This window comes from Elaeis guineensis, chromosome 5 (genome assembly GCF_000442705.2).
Source record: "Elaeis guineensis isolate ETL-2024a chromosome 5, EG11, whole genome shotgun sequence".
Taxonomy (NCBI): Eukaryota; Viridiplantae; Streptophyta; class Magnoliopsida; order Arecales; family Arecaceae; genus Elaeis; species Elaeis guineensis.
Window position 1 is genome coordinate 62,839,306 of NC_025997.2, and position 23,304 is coordinate 62,862,609.

Consider the following 23,304-nt stretch of genomic DNA (forward strand, 5'->3'; position numbering starts at 1 on the left):
ACTCTTCTTTCCTCAGCACGCCCCATACCCATAGATCACAGTGCATCTCCAAAAAGTAAAAGTTGTTCCTAATATTAATGTAATAGAAAAGCATAAATAAAAGCATATGAAAACAAGAAAATAAAGAACTCATGATGATTTAAATAAAAAGCATAATCTTTATTGCATATAAAAAAATACAAGAAAGTTTAGAACAATAAACCCACTCTATGTCATTACAAAATTTCTTCTCCACTCCCGAGACTGCTAGCTTAGCTGCTCATGAAGTAGTCCCTTTCTATTCCTCTATGCAAGGCTCTAGAAGAATTTCTGGGCCCCCCTCCAATGGGAGTACAAAAGCCTTTTTATAGGTGTTAGGAGGGAGGAGTTTTATATGATTTTTTGATGTGGGACTAAAGAAAATACTAAGAACTAAAAGATGAATGGATGAGATGGAAAGATCACAAGTAGATAAAGAAAATACAAATTCTTCTTCTTGAAGTATTTCCAAGTATTAAATTTTTTTCTTTAATTTTAAGATCCCTCTGATCGCCTCGCCACTGTATCTACCTTGCCAAACTCCCCACGAACCCGTGCGCCTGCCTTGCCGCACCCGATGCCACACCTGCACGTCCGCCCGTGCATCCCTTCCGTGCGCCCGTGCTCGCACACGCACCGCCGCGTAACCTCACCACAACGTAACAGGAAATGCTACTTTTTGATCTACAAAAAGAAACTTTTGTTTCTTTAAAATGATGCTTATAACCTTTTTGGTTCCTTGTATAGTATCTCCATTTTCTATAATACCATATGCATCCTTCTTTTATTTTAATTTTGTTTTAAATCCAATTTTCTTCAAACTTGAGTCTTTTTGATCTGCGAATCGGACGCTTTGTATCGGCGATCACCTTTCCTGTAAAATATAAAAAAAAGTATCAAATTTTTAATAAATAAAATAAATTAAATATAATTTTTTACTTTAAATTACTTAAATTAAGTATTTATCAGTGTCCCATAGAAGATAAGGATAACAATAAGGTAGTTTTGGTTCAAATTCAAGTGTTGGTTGATCCTTAACATCAATTCAAATCAAATTTGAATTAAATTTTGAACCAAACTTTATCCTTATCTTATAAATTAAGAGAGAGGTCAACCAACATCAGAATGGTACAAAAAATCTCACACAAAAATACTTTATGCATGGAGAAATGTGGTGGTGTGAAGAGAAGAGTCCAACTCAATTTGGACTCTAAGTTTTCATTCAAATTCAAACCAATTTGAACTCAAATTTAAACTAACCAATTTTTAATTCGAAAGGACTCAGATGAGGATGTGGGAAAGGTTTCTATGCATGAGAAAAAATTACATAAAATATTTCTCACGTGAAGAATAAGAGGGTGCTGATAAAGGAGGTGCAAGGGATTCGAATTTGAATTATTTTTCTTATCTAATTAGATTTTTAACCCAACCAAATTAGGTTAAATCTAATTAGATCATTAAATCTAATTTAATTAGATAACAAACAGCTTTGATCAAATCCTAATCAAATCAAAAATTAATCAAGCTTAGATCTTGATCATATCAGGAATCGAACACCCTTAGCAATTAGGTCATCTTATAACCTAATCAGGTCAAACCAAATTGAATCCAATTCAATTAGATTCGATCCAAATCTCAATGTTCAATCAAATTGAGTTAATTAATAATTTAATTACTAATCAATCTTTTCATAATTTACTAATAATTAGTAAATTAATTTATTGTAACTTTTGCACAGATCATCAATCGAATTGGCTATTCTATCTTGGAACGATTCTTAATCATTGATCAGCCATATGATCAGTCAGAAACTTCTTTTGAGTGGGATCCCATAGGTTCGAACCTAAGCTGGTAGTATGGGAACAATCTTTCTATACCAATCAAAGTGACCATCTAGCAATGATACCCGACGTTCGGATAGGTTGAAAGATTGCAAAGCATCATTCAAGAATTTATTGGCATATGGTTACCGTATAATTCATCCCTTTGATCCAAATGCTCAAAGTGACCTAGGGTTTAACAGCCAACCCTGATATGGTCATCCATATTGTATTTCAATTTTCAAAATCTATCACATGGATTACTCTGGCCAAGATTTTACTAAATTAAAACACACTCATACATTAACTCCTACTTATTTTGAGTGGTCAATTCTATCTTGACTCACATACCGACTTCACAAATACTTGACTATGCCTAGAAACCTTTCATCACTGAATTAAAAATTGAGGTAGTCTGGCACCAAAGCATAGTGAGTTGCTTGCAAGTCACCGTGGTGATCTCAGGTCGGAGGGACACTCATACTCATATCCTTCGTGAGCTACTCTTGATAGCAGAGTGCTCAGCAATTGGTCACGTTCAGTGAGATGTACTCCTACGTCTCACTTGTATACCATACCAATGTCTCCACACTCTTTGGTTAAGAGGATAACTAATATACATGGCACACAACGACCTATACTTGATATAGCTATCATCCTAATAATAGTATATCATTTGGTCATAAACTTAAGGTTTAAGGACTAAACGATATATCCTCCTATATCGAATCAAATAGTCCTAAGGACTTCATCACATAATAGGAGATCAAAATGAGATGTACACAGTGATGGAAAAATCAAATAATATTTATTAATTTAATAATTTATATACAATTATAATGACACAACCGTCGACAGACTGACGATTGATTTTGGGACAATTCCCAACAGGTCTTTCATAGAGAATTCTTTGGACACCATCTTTTGACTATGGTCAGCATGAAAATATCATTCTCAATGAGGAAAATATCATCCACGTACAATACGAGAAATGTTATTGCACTCCTACTGACTCTCTTGTACACACAAGATTTCTCTTCATTTTTAATGAAGTCAAATGATTTGATTGCCTCATCAAAATAGTGGTTCCAACTTTGAGAAGCTTGCTTTAATTCGTATATGGACCTTTATAGCTTGCAGACTCTATAATCACTATCACTGGACATGAATCTCATAGGCTGCTCCATATAGATATCTTCATCAAGATATCCATTCAGAAAAGCAGTTTTCATATTCACCTGCCAAATTTCATAATCATAGTAAGCTGCAACAGTAAACAGAGTGCGAATGGATTTCAGCATGGCTATGGGCGAGAAGATTTTCGGATAGTCAATGCCCTCATGCTGACTATAACCTTTAGCCACAAGCCTAACTTTATAGGTCTCTAACTTACCATTGGCACCTATTTTTCTTTTGTAAATCTATTTACACCCAATGGGTATAATACCCTCAGGTGGATCGACTAAGGTCCAGACTTGGTTCGAGTGCATTGAGTTGATTTTTGACTTCATTGCATCTAATTATTTCTCAAAATTGATATCAAACATCACCTCATCAAAGGTAGTAGTAGGATTATCACTATGATCCTTATCTTCCATAAGAAATAGTTTCTTTACTTCCTCCATAAGCATACCCATGTACATTTCAGGAGGTCGGGAGATCCTGCTAGATCTACGAGGTGGTAGAGGAACATCAACTACTGGCTCATGGACTATGGGTTCCTGAGGATCTATAACTCTGGGCTCTTTACAGACTTTCTCTTCGAGCTTTACTAACCTCCCACGTGGCCATCCTGATAAACTATTTTTTTAGAAATATGGTGTTTCGACTCACAATCACATTGTGATCTTGTGAAAAGTAGAAGTAGTATCCCATGGATTCTTTTGGATATCCTATAAAGTGAGCTATAATATATCTATCCTCAAGTTATCTGCCATCTGTCTCTTGATATAGGCTGGACATCTCCCAGTCTTGAGATAACCCAGACTTGACTTCTTATCAAACCATATCTCATACGGTGTGGTAGGAACGGACTTTGATGGAATCTTATTTAACAAGCGAATGGCAGTTAGCAAGGCATGTCCCCAAAGAAATAAAGGTAGATCAGTGAAGCTCATCATGGACCGAACCATATCCAATATGATCCTGTTCCTCCTTCTGGATACCCCGTTGAGCTGAGGCATTACAGGAGGGATCCACTAAAAGATTATGCCATTATCCTTAAGATATCTCAAAAATTTCTTACTAAGGTATTCACTTTTTTTATCAGATCGAAGAACCTTTCTATTTCATGCCTGAATATTTTGAATTTTTCAAAGGCCTCAGACTTGTGTTTCATCAGATACACATATCTCTATATCTAGACAGATTATCGATAAAGATAATGAAGTAGGTATAACCACCCCTGACTTGCATATCAAATGATCCACACACGTCGGTGTGTACCAGGATAAGTAACTCAGTGGCCCTCTCCCCATCTCTTACAAAGAGAAAATTAGCCATCTTTTCTCAAAGGCAGGATTTGCAAGCTAGATATGACTCTGGGTTAAGAGAGCCAAGGATCCCATCCTTTTCCAGTCTATTTATCCTGTCCTCTCCAATATGACCTAGTCTATGGTATCATAAGTACTTCTAATTAATTTCATATTTGAATTTCTTTTGGCCTACGACACTCACTATTTGCTCGTTTAAGTTCACATTCGCATCAACATGTAAGTAATAAAGATTGTTAATTAAAAAATCTCGTGCAACTAATTTATTTCGTAAATAAATGGAACAAAAGTCTTTATTGAAATAAATTTTAAAACCTTTCTGTGCTAGCATAAGCACAAAAATTAAATTCTGACTAGCTCAGAAACATAATAACAATCTTTCAAATCTAATCTAACACAAGATGGTAATCGAAGTAGGTAAGTGCCAACAGCCTCTGCAGCAATCTTTGCTCCATTGCTGATCCGAAAGATCATGTCACCTTCCCTCAATCTCCTACTTTCAGATCCTGCATTGAAGTACATATATGAGCACTCAAGCTAGAGTCTAATACCCAACTAAAAGTAGAAGAAACTGTAAGGTTAGATTCTATTACGAGCATACCTTCAGAAGATTTATCATCTTTTTTGGTCTTTAGGTTCTCCAAGTATTTTGGATAGTTCCTCCTCTAGTAGCCTTCAGCATGACAGTGGAAACACTTTTCCCTTGCCTCAGCCACCTTTGGATCATCCTTCTTCAGTTTGCTCTCTTTCTTCTGCTTTTTCATGAATTTAACTTTCTTCCTTCTAGTAGACCATCTCTTGAAAAAAGAAGTCCGCTCTACAGCGAGAACAATACCCCTTGAACTTTTCAAGGTACTCTCCATAGTGACCAATATATCGATGAGTTTGGGGATAGTGCAGTCAAGTTTATTCATATAAAAATTCATAATGAATTGACTATGTGAACTAATAAGGGTTTGAAAGATCAGATCCATCTGCAATTTCTTTTGCATGTTTAGCCTGAGCTTTTCAAACTCAATATCCTTGATCACGGTCATATAGTGCTCATGGACAGACTGCCCCTTACGCATCTTCAGATTGAAGAGCCTCTTGGATACTTCGAAGCATGCAGTACGGCTCTGCTCACCATACAACTCTTGTAAGTGAGTGATCATGGCCCGAGCAGTGGGCATATGCTCGTGCTGGCTTTGCAACTTATTTGACATGGATGCCAGCACATAGCACTTGACCTGAATGTCTTCATCCATCCACTTCTTAAAAGCAGCTCTTTGATCAGTAGTAGGATGGTTTGATAGTACTACGGGATCTTGATCGAGAATATGACTTAACTTTTCTGAGGTTAGAATACTCCTAAGGTTGTTGAGCCAGTCTTTGTAATTGGTACCAGTTAAACGATTGGTTTTAAAGATGTGAGCAAGAGAGTTTGTGACTGACATTGTGGTTAACTGTGAGAGTAGAGATTCAAGTTAGATTTTTATACTTAATATTTATATTTACTTTTAGAAATTTTAAGAGATGTAAACAATGACTCCCACTAATTTATCAGATCCCTCCACTCTTCGGGAAGGAAACAAAAACCCTAACATGATAAAAGATTTCTAGTGGGTGCTACGGCTCCACCGATGACATGCACCTCACCTAATAGTTATTGGTAACATACACACCGATGCATAGGTAACTTTTTATCTTGATGCTTCACTAAGCATGTTTCAGTGACTTGGTCTCTAAGTCATACGGGCTCACCTAATAGTTATTGCCCACACTTCTTAGTTAAGCCCGACCCACCATTCACAAGTAGGTGCAAGGCCATCATTGGGTCTCTCTCACCTAACAGTTATTAGGTCCAACCCCATCCTTACTTTGGAGCAACTCTTTGCTAATAGAGTGGTTGCATGTTTCCAATGCAATTGAACCATTGTAACCAGTCAAGAACAATCAACGTCGGTAGCATGCCCGCACATCTATAATGGTGAAAGATCTATGGACTTAATATTTATGGAAAAGTTTGGGTTTAGGTTTTATTTAATCAGTCATCATATGATCGATCTAACTGGCATGGGCTAAACCCAATCGCTAAATGACCTAATTCAAAACCCAATCTTTTGAATTGCCCAAGTAAGTAGAGCTCAGTGGAGGTCCCTCCGTTGTCTTCCTAAGACATCAATAAATTGGTCAGATCGGCTAGTGAAATCAATTAAATAATCATGTATCATTAACTTACCTTAGACACCAATAGGTCGATCGATCAGGATTGGTTAGCTCATGCGAATCTAGCTCAAATCAACGAGCCAAATTAGGTCCTTAGGTTAATCGATTCTACATATAAGATTTAATCGATTTGATCAACAATAATTGTATGTTTATTAAACTAATTGATCTAACTCTAATCAATACTTAATTTGATTTGATCAATTACTTAATCAAATTAGACCTATATGAATCAAATCAAAACCCTTAAATGCAAACATATTACGTGACCTAATTAATGGTTTTCCCATGACCAAAACCCTCATGCACAAACATAAATTTCAGATTCTAAAATCATATTCAGATCAAAATTCATTGCATGAAAGTATGTTTTAAAATATGAAAATAATTTTTAGATTTTAACACACAAACATATATCATATATATGCATATAAAATCATATCTAAATAAAATTTTAGATCTAAGCATGATATCATATATCTCATATACTTATCATGGATCAGATTAAAAGTAAATTTATGATCTAAATATATAATCATATATCATATATATGAATTAAAATTTAGATCATATAAAAATTTTAGATTTTATACATGCATCTATATATCACATGAATATGAACTAGAACTCTTTCTGGATCAAAATTTAGATCTATGCATGCAATTACATATCAACTATATGTTCTAAAATTTAATCTAAAATCAAATTTTAAATTAGAAGATCCATCTATATATCTCATGTATCAAGAAAAAATCTGATTTTAAAATATTTTTAAAAATATATATATTAAAATTTAGCATATGAAAATTCATGGCTCTGATACCACTGTTGGAATTCGGAGTTTGGTGCATGCATATGTATTTCAAAATTTTATTTTCTAAACACCACAGTGGAGAACAAGATTAAAATATTTTTAATCTAAATTATGGATACATAAAAATATAAAACCATATGGATCTATCTTATATGCTGAAATTCAGATTATGATCAAATCACATACCTATTTTGTAATCTTTTTCTTCAAATCTGAACCTGAAAGAGAAGAGGTTTTCTCTTAGCCTCATAAGTATCTGACCTCTAAGAGTATCCACTTGGGATCAGCCTGGAACAGTCTTCCTTAATTTAAATTTTTATTCTCTAAAATTCAGCCTACTGAATCTGAACGAAACCTAGATTGTGATCAATGCTTGATTTCTTTCTTTGATCTTCTTCTTCTCCTCTTCTCTAGAGTTTCTTTTCTTGCTATGTGCTGCTACCAGATGCTAGAAACCAGCAAGAAAGAGGCACCCAAAAGCCTTTGGGCATGGGATTCCTTAGGATGCGCATCCCAAGAGAAGGGGGGTGTGGGACACCCAAGGGAAGAGAAAGGGAGAGAAAGAGAGGGTGTGGTGAAGGAAAAATTGCCTTTTTTCTTTGTAGGATCTTCCAGATTTCATCAAATCTAGGGTGGAATAATTTAAAAATTTTATCCTATGCTATTTCAAATCTAATGTCTACTAGATTTAATTTTATTATCTGATATTTAAAATCTAAAATAAAATCTAAAAGTATGAGAAGTATAGACATACCTCAAGGGTAATCTGATTACCCTGTAGATGATCTCAGCACAGCCCGAGGTTCTGATGTAGCCACGCAAGTGCCTGGCCTCTACCAGTATCTACTCAGGTAGGACCTAGAACATCTTCTCCTCATAAATCTATGCTCCAAAAATTAGATCTCTATCTGATTTGAAAGTGCTTCAGAACTCCTTCTGAAGTTGGAGCAGCAGCCTGTCGAAGATGTCCTGCAGCCTTCCTGTTCTAGGCGTCACCATGCCTTTTCTTTGCACCAGATGAACGTCCAACTTCTTGGACGTGAAGAGGAGAGATAGGAGAGCAGGGATGATATGGAGATGAAGGGAGGGGGCAGCAGCTATGATGGTGTTTCACAAAAACTTAAAACCCTAGGTGCAGACAGGGTTTATATAGACCCTGCTGCGCTGCGTAGTGCCACATCATTTGACCAATCAAAAAATTCTAATAAATTTTGAAAAAATTTTGATTGGTAGAGTGATATCATCTGATCATATCAGATAAGAACCCCCATCCTCTCTCCTATGTTGGTGCCAACTTTGGATAAGCACAAGCAAGGTGGCGCCTAAGAGTCCATGTTGATCAAGACACCTTCCATCCTTATCCACTTGGGGCGCCCACTTTAATCTAATTGGGCTCATGCCATAATTTGATTATGGTACCCAATTCAATGTGGATTTGGCATGTGGACACTCTATAAAAATCTTCCAATAAGCTCTCTTCAGTTTAAGACCCATATGTCAATATTTGACAGATATCCTAAAATGAAATTGGTAGGTGACAGGAATTAGCAGGTGCTTGTCTCAAATTCATCTCATGAATTAAAACAAGCCTTTTCTGAGCTGGACAAGCTTCATTTAGACTGAAAGAAACTTTTTCAAGATTCTCTGGATAAGTCAAATCATATTTGGCTCAGTAGAGAAAGAAAAGATTACACGAGGAGAAAGTTAGGCTCAATCGTGTGCTAGCACGATTTCCTTGAACCTAATTGGATCTTATCCAAATCAATTGGGTTAGCCCAATTGATGACATCCAGACCCTAACCCTTATTTGTGTGACCCAGTTAGGTTCAATTCTGTATGGTAATGAGACATCATGATCTCATCATCGACATCATCGAAACTCTTTTCGATGGACCAGAACTCTTTGATTCAGACAATTAGAATGATCGATCATCAATATCATTCTAATTGCTCCCAAAATCCACTAGTGACACCTAGCAGTATGTGGTGGCAACCCATCAAAATTGAAGATGAACCTCTCGATGCAGCTATCTGTGTGATTGAGTTCCTCTATCATGAGTCCCGACTGAATTAGGGTTAAGGTGAACTCGTCGAACCCAACATCAGTCATATGAATTAATCGATCGATCCGAGTCTGATGTGAAACTCCAATGGAAAACTCTTTTCCATTATTTTACTCTGCCATGGCCATGGGCTTAAGAACTCAATCTTTTGATTATCATAGGACTACTCCTCTCATCTACCAAGGTTGATAGATCCCATCTTGGTGCGACCTAGTTCCTACAATGAATATGCTACAGCCAACATACACCTCAGGGTTCCGAATGGCTAGGAGATCGAGTTATGGTGTAGTCAAACTATAACACACTCAAAGTGAACTATCGATGTACCTCAGGTCAAAGAACTAGACACACAACTGCAGCATCGAGCTAGTCATCGACGAGAAGGTAGACTTCTTTATGACTACTCGATATGGTCACGCTTAGTACTCTCGTTCTCAATGAATACCTGTACTCTCACTCCGATATCTTCACACCATAGACTCAAGACACATCTACCCTAAGGAAGTGATCGTACACCAATCTTCTAGATCAATCACCATCCTCATGATGATCCTATAGTCAGGAGCTGTTTATGAGTTAGTTATGTAAATTCATGCCTTAAATTTTCAACTCTTGAAAATATGAATTGATATTTCTACCAACTCAAAGGATGTATCATAGACACAATATACACAATGTGATAGAAGAATAACCTATTTATTGATTTATATTCAAAATTATAAATTTATCTTTAGATTTGTACAAGAATATGTCAGCCAATCTGGCATCTAGGGCACACATCTAACAAACTCCCACTTGACCTAACACCAATTGGCTACATATCTAAGTCCCATCTTCTCAAGGTGGGCTTCAATCTTTTGCTGGCCCAATGACTTAATCAGCGGGTCTGCCATATTGTCTGTGGAGTCGACTCTCTTAACCTCGACATAACCCTTTTTGAGATAATCACGGATCAGATGGAATCGCTGCTCGATGTGTTTGGACTTCTGGTGAGACCTTGGCTCCTTAGCTAGGGCTATGGTGCCATTATTGTCGCAGTAAAGAGGGATGGCATCCGATGACATCACTCCAAGCTCTGTGGCAAACTTCTTATACCAGAATACCTTCTTCATAGCTTTCGATGCAGTAATATACTCTGCCTCCATGGTGGAATCAGCAATCACCGTCTGCTTGAAACTCTTCCAGCTAACTGTTGTTAGATGTGTGCCCTAGATGCTAGATCGGCTGACACATTCCTCTATAGATCTAAGGGCAAATTTATAATTGTGACTATAAATGAATAAAAAAATTATTCTTCTATCACATTATGCACATTGTGTCTGTGATACATCCTTTGAGTTAGTAGGAATGTAAATTCATATTTTCAAGAGTTAAAAATTTAAGGCATGAATTTACATAACTAACTCATAAACAGCTCCTGACCATAGGATCATCACGAGGATGGTGATCGATCCGGAAGGTTGGTGTACGATCGCTTTCTTACGGTAGATGTGTCTTGAGTCTATGATGTGGAGACACTGGAGTGAGAGTACAGGTATTCATTGAGAATGAGAGTACTGAGCGTGACCACCTCAAGCAGTCATAAGGAAGTCTACCTTCTCATCAATGACTAGCTCGATGCTGCAATTATGTGTCTAGTTCTTTGACTTGAGGTGCATCGACAGTTCACCTTGAGTGTGTTATAGTTTGACTACACCATAACTCAGTCTCCTAGCCCTTCAAAACCCTGAGGTGTATGTTGACTGTAGCATATTCATTGTAGGAACTAGGTCGCACCAAGATGGGATCTATCAACCTCACTAGATGAGAGGAGTAGTCCTATGATGATCGAAAGATCGAGTCCTTAAGCCCATGGCCATGGTAGAGTGAAATAATGGAAAAAGAGTTTTCCATTAAGGTTTCACATCAGACTCGGATCGATCGATTAATTCATATGACTGATGTTGGGTTTGACAAGTTCACCTTAACCCTAATTCAGTCGGGACTCATGATAGAGGAACTCAATCACACAGATAGCTGCATCGAGAGGTTCATCTTCAATTTTGATGGGTTGCCACCACATACTTCTAGGTATCACTGATAAATTTTGAGAGCAATTAGAATGATATTGATGATTGATCATTCTAATTGTCTGAATCAGAAGAGTTCTGGTCCGTCGAAAGGAGTTTCGATGATGTCGATGATGAGATCATGACATGTCTCATTACCATATGAAATTGAATCTAACTGGGTCACACAGATAAGGGTTAGGGTCTGGATGTCATCAATTAAGTTTATCCAATTGATTTGGATTTGATCCAATTAGGTTCAAGGTAATCGTGCTAGCACTCGATTGAGCCTAACTTTCTCCTCGTGTAATTTTTTCTGTCTCTACTGAGCCAAATATGATTTGACTCATCCAGAGAACCTTAGGTAGGTTTTTCTCAGTCTAAATGAAGCTTGTCCAACTCAAAAAAGGCTTATCTTAATTCATGAGATGAATTTAAGACAATACCTGCTAATTCCTAGCACCTACCAATTTCATTTTAGGACATCTATCAAAAGTTGACATATGGGTCTTAAACTGAAGAGGGCTTATTGGAGAATTTTTGTGGAGTGTCCACATGCCTAAACCCAATTGAATTGAGTGCCATAATTAGATTATGGCATGAGCCCAATTGAATTTAAGTGGGCACCCCAAATGGATAAGAACCAAAGAGTCCTGATAAACATGGACTCTTTGGCGGCACCTTGTTTGAGCTTATCCATTGTTGGTGCCAACTTAGGAGAGAGGGTGGGGGTTCTTATCTGATGTGATCAGATGATATCACTCCACCAATCAAAATTTTTTCAAAATTTATTAGAATTTTTTGATTGGTTGAATGATGTGGCACTGCACAGCATACAGGGTCTATATAAACCATGCTGCACCTAGGGTTTCATGGATGAAATTATTTTATGCACAAAACCCAATAGATACTGACCCCTACTCTCTTCTCCATGTCCTCCCTGCTCTCCTTCCTCCCCTCTTCACGTCCAAAATGTTGAACGTCCATTTGGCAAAGATCTAAGGCGTGGTGTGCCTGGAACAGAAGGCTGCAGGACATCTTCGACAGGCTGCTGCTCCAACTTCAGAAGGAGTTCTGAAGCACTTCCTAATCAGATTTAGATTTGATTTTTGGAGCATAGATTTGTGATGAGAAGATGTTCTAGATCCTGGCTGAGTGGATACCGATAGAGGATAAGTGCTTGCATGGCTACATCAGAACCTCGAGCTGTGCAGAGATCATCTACAGGGTAATCAGATTACCCTTGAGGTATTTCTTCTTTTATCATAGTTTTAGATTTAATTTTAGATTTTAAATATCAAATAATAAAATTAGATCTAGAGAATTAGATCTGAAATATGTAAGATAATTTTTTTTTTAAATTATTCTGCCCCAGATTTGATGAAATCTGAAAGATCCTACGTAGAGAAAACGTTTCTCCTCCTTCAAGTGGTACAGAGCTAGGTTGTTGGCTCTATTTCAGATCTATTTTAGATCTGATTCTAATTTTAATTTATTTAATATTAAATAATTTCAAATATCACATCAGATATGATAAGATCTGAAATCAAAATATTTAAAATTAAATCTAAGAAGATCTAACATGCATGAGATGCATGACTAGACTAGGATTAATTGAATCCATGAATAGTCTTAAGTTTTATATTTTAATAAGATTAAAATATTAATTAAATATAATTTATTCTCTATTTTTTTGATATTATAATTATTATAATCATATCAAAAAATAGAAAATAAAATTAGAATTATTTCATAAAATTGATCTGTTGCATGCCTAGACTAGTTATAGAATTATTCTAGTAACTTATCTAGAATAATTTTTATTTTGAATAGTTTAATTTAAATTCTATTTTTTTGATATTACATGTGATGTATCAGATCTGAAAGTATGTTAATTAGATTGATTTTGATACATGAGATGTATCCAAAGCATGTATTAGTTAGATATTAAATTGTATATGTGATATGTTAATTTAGATCTAACTAGTTTTGTAGTTAAATTTATATTTCTGATTAAGGTGTTCCTCATAGCCGTTCGGTCATAAGAACAAAGTAAGATTTTAAGATCCTCTCTTCCCATTCAATCGGGTGATCACATGACGTGTAGGGGTGCCGCGTGTTCATCCTTAATCAGAAATCAAAACTTACTTTTCTGCAAAACCCTAGATCATGAAATTCTAGGATTTATTTTACATGCTTTGTTTATGAACCCAAACTTAATTAATGAATTAAGCTTATGAAATTAAGTTAGGTCTAATATTGAGAATTTCAGATCTAAGACATTTTCATAAAATTGGGTTCGGGCTTGGGTAGCTCAATTAGGTCTAGCAGTTGATCAAACTGAATCAAGAGTTGGTTAGGTGGGATCATGAAAGCTAATAATTGACTAGCCTAATAGGATTAAGTCTGGGTCAAGGTCGAATCACATTTAGATGTGACTCAATCATGTTAAGACCTAATTTGGCTCAGTGGTTAGAGCCTGGATTTTAGGCTAACCCAATTAGTTCTAGTTCAACAATTTGGTGTCTAAGGTAAGTTGGGCAGATGCGATCGATTGGTTTTTGTTGGCGCAAAAATCCATCTACGTCGGAGAAGCTGGAGGTGAGGGAGTCACGATCGCCATCGGGACCTGCAAAAGAAGTCTAAACCAGAGGTGGGGTTGCTCCGGCAAGACCCTCCAATGCTCAAGTCAGTTCTTTGCCTCAACAAGAATGGAGCGCTCGAATGAAAATTTAAGCAGAGTTTCTAGATAAAAATGAGAGCTTAAAGAATAACGTATCTGGGGTTTCCCTTTTATAGGCGGAGGGAGCAACCGACTGATAGTGATATTTGTAACTGTCTGGTAGTGGGCTGCCCATAGTCAGGAGGAGTTTGTTGCGAAGAGTAGTGGAGTGAAACCATGGCTATCACCGGGATGTGCCGCGTGGAGTCTGCCGTGGAGAGTGGAGCGGTGTCCGTTGTCGCGACTTGCCAGAGGATAGAGGAATTGTGCGGTATCCATCGTAGGAAGTGGAGCAGGATTGTGGCCATTATTGTGGCCTGCTAGGGAGTGATGGAGCCGTGCGAAATCTGTCACAGGAAGTGGAGCAGTGTCGTGGCCGTTACTGCGGCCTGCCAGGGAGTGATGGAGCCACGCGAAATCTGTTACAGGAGGTGGAGCAGAGTCGTGGCTGTTGCTGCGGCCTGCCAGTGGGTCCAGGCCTATCGGTCGAAGTTCGGCTGGAGTGTCTGGCGGAGAGAGGTGGCTAGCCACCCGTCTGAGAGGAGCTCGGAGTCCGACTCCCATAGGAGTCCGGATAAAGTCTTCCTTCAGTCGAAGTCAGAGATGAGGTCTGACTCCCGTGGGAGTCCGGACAGAGTCTTCCCGTAGATGGAGTCGGAGACGAGATCTGGCTCCCGTAGGAGTCTGGATGGAGTCCACCTGTAATTAAAGTCAGGGGCAAAGTCTGGCTCTCGTAGGAGTCCGGATGAAGTCTACTTGCAGTAGAAGCCGGGGATGAAGTCCGGCTCCCGTAGGAGTCCGAACGCAGTTCACTTACAATTGGCGTCGGGGGTGAAGTCCGGCTCCTGTAGGAGTCTGGATGAAGTCTTCCTGCAGCCGGAGTCATGGGCGGAGCCTGGCTCCCGTAGGAGTCTGGGCGAAGTCTGCCTGCAGTCGGAGATGGGGATGAGGTCCGGCTCTCATAGGAGTCCGGGTGGGGTCTGCCTGCAGTTGAAGTTGAGGGCGAAGTCTGGCTCCCGTAGGAGTCCGGACGAAGTCTACCTGCAATTGGAGTTGTGGGTGAAGTCCGGCTCCCATAGGAGTCCAGATGAAGTTTACCTGTAGGTGAAGTCGTGGGCGGAGGCCGGCTCCCGTAGGAGTCCGGGCGAAGCCTGCAGGTGAAGTCATGGGCAGAGTCCGGCTCCTGTAGGAGTCCGGACGAAGTCTTCCTGCAGCTGGAGTCGTGGGTGGAGCCCGGCTCCCGTAGGAGTTCGGGCAAAGTCTACTTGCAGCCAGAGTTGGGGATGAGGTCCGGCTCCCGTAGGAGTCCGGGTGGGGTCTGCCTGCAGTTGAAGTCGAAGGCGAAGTTCGGCTCCCGTAGGAGTCCGGATGGAGTCTTCCTTCATGTGAAGTTGGGGGAGAAGTCCGGCTCCCGTAGGAGCCCGGACGAAGTCTACCTGCAATTGGAGTTGTGGGTGAAGTCCGGCTCCTGTAGGAGTCTAGACGAAGTTTACCTGTAAGTGAAGTCGTGGGCGGAGCCCGGCTCTCGTAGGAGTCCGGGCGAAGCCTGCAGGTGAAGTCATGGGCGGAGTCCGGCTCCCATAGGAGTCCGGACGAAGTCTTCCTGCAGTCAGAGTCATGAATGAGGTCCGGCTCCCGTAGGAGTCTGGGTGGGGTCTGCCTGCAGTTGAAGTCGAGGGCGAAGTCTGACTCCCGTAGGAGTCCGGATGGAGTCTTCCTTCATATGAAGTTGGGGGCGAAGTCCGGCTCCCGTAGGAGCCCGGACGAAGTCTACCTGCAATTGGAGTTGTGGGTGAAGTCCGACTCCCGTAGGAGTCCAGACGAAGTTTGCAGGTGAAGTCATGGGCAGAGTCTGGCTCCCGTAGGAGTTCGGACGAAGTCTGCCTGCAATTGGAGTCGACCACCGCCAAACTTGGGTGGAATCCGCCCGTCGTGGTGAGTCAGGTCGACGTTGGTGGGGGTCCATCCATCGGCAGAACTTGGGAATGTTGTGGAGGCTCGACCGCCAGAGAGGTTCGGTGAGGTATCGTCGGAGGTCTGACGCCAGTAGAATCCCCGAGGGGTCACTCCTGACACGAACTTCGGTTGGGGAGAGAGGTTTACACCCAACACCAGTCTCCCTACTTTCGAGTTTGAGTTTCGATTGAAGAAAGTACAAAAAATTTTCACAGCCGAAGTCGCTTCCTTGAATTCGGCACACGACCATCCTCGAAAATCTTGGTATTTAATGCGTGTGTACTGGAGCCTTTTTTCGATTAGGGCGATCCAAAGAGTCCTTTCGAAATTTCTACCAGAGCGTAATCCTAAGCGTCACGCCATAATGGTCCGCGAACGATCAACCCTATGCCGCGGTGAGTGGGACAGGTGGCGGGCACTGGTTGACCTAGGGATATCTGCCACCATAACTGCGCCAGGCCCCGTCGCTTATTTAAGCCTCCACCTTTTCTCCAGGGGCTTCACTTCGCCTGAGGGTCGACACTTTTCTTTCGTCTGAGAGTTTAGCCACCCAGCCACTCCATCGGTGCCCTTTTCGACTCCGAGCGCCCTTCGCACCAATCATTGCCATCCCCACCGGCTCCCCGCCATTTCAGTCCCCCGAGCCCCTCTGAGGGGTTCTCCCGTCGGGGCCCCCACCCCGGAGGTCAACCTCGAGAGGATGCCACGGACCAAGAGGAGTGTGAGGAGGAAAACAGTGGCCTGCGAGTTCTCTGACTGTCAAACTATCACTGAGGGTTTCCATCACCTTAAAGGGGGCTCGAGGGAGAATTATTTCAACAACAGGGGTTTAATAACGGGAAAAATCGATGAGGGCATTCTGCCCAAGAATTTCAGAGTAGCTGAACGGAGCGACACCGGTCAAGGGGGCAGAGTTGTCGTCACAAGCTATGGCAGGATTCTTGACGTCGTCGGGGCCGAGGGACCAGAAGCGGTCAGCGCCGACGGTGGGGCAGTAGAACTTGTTGCGGGGATGGTAGAAGTAGCGCATGCCGACCTTGCCGGAGTACCTAGGACGATGGCCGTCGTGGAGCGCACGGTGGTGGCACATGCCTCCGGTGCCATTATGGCCTCCGAGGTACCCCCGGTTCTTCTTGATGCAGGTCGTCGTCGCCGCTGCCGTTGCCTTCGCTGCCCCCTGAATTCTATCCCATCCTTTTCCCCCTAGGGTTGGGGTTTTGGCGACGGAGTGGAACAAGGCGGGGGCCGAGAGCCGAGAGGTTTATCACACGCACTGGAAAATACTGCTGAGAAGGACGGAACCGGAAAGAGAAGTCGACAGCTTGAAGTGGTCTCCGGTGTATTCCTTTCGAGTCTTGTAGTAACGTCTTCTTTTTCTGACCCTCCGGGTCTTGTAACATACATCTTGTTAATCAAAAAATGAGAAGGAAATTTTGTCACTTCATTCGCATTTTGCATCGAATTGCTGCCTGCCGAACTTCTTTCCTTTACCCTTGTTATTGTTGTATTCCCTTCTCTCTCTTTCTTTTTTTTTTTTTTTTTTTTGACATCGTCCGGAGGTTACTGGTTGTTGCCACGTCGGCTCGCCTTTCCAGTTATCCTTCTTCTTCAACCTTAATGGCTGTATATTTAATAAATAATATGAGAAAAAAAATTTCTGCTACCTCCTTTACTCATGTGTTGAATTGTCGCTTGCCGAGCTTCTTTCGGCCTTTGCATCGTTTGAAGCTACCCGATTGCCATCGCATCGACCCATCCTTTCGTCCATGGCCATGGATTTGCCTGGGGCCGCTCGGGTTTGGCGCCCCCCATCAGGGCTCGAGCTCGAAGGTCTGAGCTTCTCGTCACCCTGAGGAAGTCATCTTATCTCGGACTTGCATTGAGAGAAAGCTGGGGTTCTTGACAAGAACCCCAATCCCTGCTGAGATGAGGTTCTCTGCATTCTTTGATGCTGTTTGTTTTCCATTCGTCGCTGACGTAGTCCATCACTTTATTTTTTAACTCCTCTCCCCTCTCCCCTTTTTCTTTTTCGAGTGGGATTTTTCCCTCTGCTCTTGGTGGGGTTGCGAGAGTCCGGCTCCCGTAGGAGTCCGGGCAGAGTCTTTTCGCAACCAGAGTTGGGGATGAAGTCCGGCTCCCGTAGGAGTCCGGACGGAGTCTTCCTGCAGTCAAAGTCGAGGGCGAAGTCTGGCTCCCGTAGGAGTCCGGACGAAGTCTTCTTGCGAAGGGGCCGCTGGGAAGGTCCCCTTCTTCCCATCTGGTCTTGAATGACCAGACCTCAATTGGTGCCGGGGTGAGGTTCTTCCCTTATTTATGTTGTAACAGGTTTTAGCTCTGGTTAGGATGAGGTTCTCCTCCTGTCCCTAACGCGGCTGTAGGGGCACATATGGGTGCTGCTGGGCCTTTCCCCCCATCCGATCTAGGTGTAACCGGGCCTTCGACTTTGCTCACGTTAGGATGAGGTTCTCTTCCTGTTCCTAACATGGCTGTGGGGGGCATATGGGCGTTGCAGGGCCTCTCTCCCCATCTGATCTAAAGAGAATCGGGCCTTCAACATTGCTCACGTTAGGATGAGGTTCTCCTCCTGTTTCTAACATGGCTGTGGGGGCACATATGGGCGTTGCAGGGCCTCTCTCCCCATCTGGTCTAAAGAGAATCGGGCCTTCGACTTTGCTCAAGTTAGGGCGAGGTTCTCCTCCTGTCCCTAACAGGGCTATGGAGGCACATATGGGCGTTGCTTGGCCTCTCCCCCCATCCGGTCTAAAGAGAATCAGGCCTTCGACTTTGCTCAAGTTAGGGCGAGGTTCTCCTCCTGTCCCTAACAGGGCTGTGGGGGCACATATGGGCGTTGCTTGGCCTCTCCTCCCATCCGGTCTAAAGAGAATCGGGCCTTCGACTTTGCTCAAGTTAGGATGAGGTTCTCCTCCTGTCCCTAACAGGGCTGTGGGGGCACATATGGGCATTGCTTGGCCTCTCCCCCCATCCGGTCTAGGTGTAAATGGGCCTTCGACTTTGCTCACGTTAGGATGAGGTTCTCCTCCTGTTCCTAACATGGCTGTGGGGGCACATATGGGCATTGCAGGGCCTCTCCTCCCATCTGGTCTAAAGAGAATCAGGCCTTCGATTTTGTCGAGATGAAGTTCTCCTCCCACTTCCAACACGGTTTGTTTTGACTATCCTGTCGATATAGGCTTATGCCAAGGGAGGAGATATGTAGATATGCAACTTTTATTTAAAATAAAGTTATCGATAATACATTCGTAGGTTTTCCAAGCTCCATAGTCGCGGGAGGTCTGCTTTTCTGAGCTCCTTGAGGTAATAAGTTATGGGCCGGACTACTTCTTTGACTTCATACGGGCCTTCCCAGTTTGGGGCAAGCTTCCCTTGATCCTGAGGTTGCGAGACGGTGGCTCATCGAAGCACTAGATCTCCTGCTCTAAAGACCTTATTCTTGACCCGGGAATTATAATAGCGGGCAACTTTCTGTCTGTAGGCTGCCATCCGAACTTGAGCTACCTCCCACTTTCTTTCCAATAAGTCGAGGTTGGCTTTAAGACCTTGCGAATTGTGATGTTTGTCAAATGCCATGACTCACACCGACGGGAGTTTAAGCTCAATTGGGATAACAGCCTTCGTTCCGAAGGCTAAAGCAAAGGGAGTCTCCCCCGTGGGCAGTCTTTAGGTAGTTCGATACACCCACAGCACATGATAAAGTTCGTCTGCCCAAGTTCCCTTCGCCTTTTCGAGCCTTATCTTGATCCCTTGCAGTAGGGTTCTGTTGGTCACTTCAGCTTCGCCGTTCGCTTGAGGGTGGGCTACTGATGTGAAGTTGTGGGAGATATTTAGATCTTCATAGAATTCAGTGAATCTTGCTCCCGTAAACTGCCGCCCGTTATCAGTGATTAGGGTTCTTGGCAGACCGAACCTGCAAACAATTGACTTCCAGACGAAATCTTGCACTTTAGCTTCGATGATTTTTGCCAGTGGTTCGGCTTTGACCCACTTGGTGAAGTAGTCAATCGCTACCAGGAGGAACTTTCTCTGCCCCGACACCACAGGAAAGGGTCCAAGGATGTCCATCCCCCATTGCGTAAAAGGCTATGGGGCACTTAAGGGTGTAAGCTTGGTGGCGGGCTATCTCTGGATGTTGGCATATCTCTGACATCGATCATACTTTCTGACGTATTCAATCGAGTCATGATGCATTGTCGGCCAGTAATATCCTTGGTGGAGCAACTTGTGGGATAAAGATCTAGCCCCCAAATGGCTTCCGCAGATTCCTTCATGCACCTCCCACAAGGCGTAGTCAGCTTTCGAAGGTCGAAGACATTTTAAAAGGGGCAAAGAGTATGATCTCTTGTACAACTTGCCCTCATAAAGGATGTACCAGGAGGCTTGATTTTTGAGCTTTCGAGCTTCTTTTGCATCCTAAGGGAGAACCCCATCTCTGAGATATGCTATCAGTGGGTCGATCCAGCTGGGCTGGTGGTCAATTTTCATCACGGGCTGTGATTCTTCCGTACTCGGGCACTTGAGAACTTCAAAGAGAACACCATTGGGTAATTCGGCCGGAGCCAGTGTTGCCAGCTTGGAGAGAAGGTCGGCCCTGGTATTTTTCATTCTCAGAATCTTCCTGATGTTGAAGCTACTGAAGGCGGGGACGAGCTCCTTTACCTTTTCAAGATATCTAGCCATGCTGTCCTCCCGCGCTTCGTAGTTTCTGTTGACTTGTCCCACTACTAGTTGGGAGTCGCTGTGGACCTGGAGCCGATCTACTCCCAGCTCTTTGGCGATCTTCAGTCCTGCGATCAGAGCTTCATATTCTGCTCCATTGTTTGTTGCGAGGAACTCGAAGTGCAGAGCGTACTCCGCAATGATTCCCTCTGGACTGATCAAGATCAGGCCCGTGCTTGCGTCTGAGATGTTGGAAGACCCATCCATGTAGAGGGCCCAAAAGCAACCAGAGGGATCTGCTTCTTCTTTGGGGGAGTTCGATCGGGACTCTAGGCCGTCAATTTCACCTTGTTCAGGTTCGACCTCCTCTGGGATAGTACACTCCACTATGAAATCTGCCAATATCTGGACCTTCACTGCTGGCCTGGGTCGATAGTTGATGTCGAATTCTGTGAGCTCGATCGCCTATTTTGCCATCCTCCCGGAGGCGTCCGCCCAGTGTAGAATCACCTTGATCGGTTGGTCGGTGAGCAGCGTTATGGTGTGCCCTTGAAAGTAGGGTCGGAACCTCTGGGCTGCAATCAACAGGGCGTAAGTCAGTTTTTCTAATTTGGTATACCTGATCTCGACGTCTCTCAACACGCGACTGACATAGTAGATCGGTCGTTGGACTTTTGCTTCTTCCTTGACAAGGACTGCCGCGAGAGCCATGGGAGAGACCGCCAGGTATAAAAACAGTTCCTCTCCAAGCTCTGGCTTCGCCAACAGCAGAGGTGAGCCGAGGTAGCTTCTTAGTTCTTTGAACGTCTGTTGGCACTCAGGGGTCCAACAGAAGTTCTTCAGCCGCTTGATGGTTTGAAAGAAGGGTAAGCACCGTTCGGCTGACCTCGCGACGAAGCGACTCAGGGCTGCTACCCTCCCTGTAAGGCGCTGAACCTCTTTTATCGACTTCGGGGTGGCCATCTCCTGGATGGCGTGAATTTTCTCTGGGTTGGCTTCGATTCCACATCCTGATACCATAAAGCCTAGAAACTTCTCCGAGATCACTTCGAAAGTACATTTGGTCGGGTTCAGCTTCATCTTATATTTTTGGAGGGCACCAAAGGCCTCCTCGAGGTCGACAACATGGTTCATGAAAGATTTGCTTTTCACGAGCATGTCATCTACGTAGACCTCCATATTGCGGCCGATCTGTTCCTTGAAGATTTTGTTCACCAGCCGTTGGTAGGTTGTGCCTGTATTTTTGAGGCCGAAAGGCATGACCCTGTAACAGTAAAGACCACGATTAGTAATGAAAGCAGTCTTTTTTTCATCTTCCGGTGCCATCCTGATTTGATTATAGCCGAAGAATGCATCCATAAAGGTGAGGAGCTCATGGCCTGAGGTCGCGTCCACCAGTTGATCAATTCTGGGCAGAGGGTAGCTGTCCTTTGGGCAGGCTTTATGCAGCTTTTCGAAGTCTATGCACATCCTCCACTTGCCGTTTGCCTTTTTGACTAGGAGAACATTGGAAATCCAGTCAGGATAATTGACTTCCCTAATGAATCTGGCTTTCAGGAGTTTATCCACTTCCTCGGCTATCGCTTTCTGCCTCTCTGGTGCATGACCTCAAATTTTCTCTTTCGTCGGTCGATGCTTGGGATCGTCGGCCAGGCGGTGCTCCATGACTTCCGTGTCAATCCCCGGCATGTCTGCTGGAACCCAAGAGAAAATGTCTGCATTCTTTCGTAGAAAATCGATGAGATGCGTCCGAACCTCTTCCCCTAGGTTGGAGCCGATCTTCACCACATGCTCTGCATTCCCGTCATTCAAAGGGATCGAAACCAGGTCTTTGATTGGGCCACCCCTCTCCTCAGTGAGGTCGTCACGGGCATCCAGCCCATCAACTGGACAGGGGTCGGATTGGTCGCTTCTTTGCAAGGCTATGTTGTAGCAGTGTCTGGCCAGGGCTTGGTCTCCTCTGACCTCTCCAATCCCCTGGTTGGTAGGGAATTTCAACTTCAAATGGTAGGTTGACACGACGGCTCGGAGAGCATTGAGGCCAGGTCGGTCGAGGATCGCGTTGTAGGCTGACGGCGCCTTCACCACCAGAAAATTCACCAGAGCCCCGGATTGTCTTGGATATCGACCCGCAGCTACAGTCAAAGTTATCACTCCCTCCACCAGGACAGCATCGCTGGTAAACCCTACTAGAGGGGAGCTAATCGGCCTCAAATGGCCATCAAGGATGGACATTCTTGAGAAGGCATCGTAGAACAAAATGTCGGCCAAACTTTCATTGTCAACAAGAATGCGGCGGATGTCGTAATTAGCTATATTCAAGGAAACTACAACCACGTCGTTATGAGAAAATTGAACTCCCTGAGAATCTTCTTTGGTAAAAGTTATGGATTCCTCGATCTTTTGCTGCTTGGGAAGTCCGACCAATACGCCGGTCGCTCCCTGTCGGGATTCTTCCGAGATGGTGTTAGCGAAATCCGTCGGAGGTC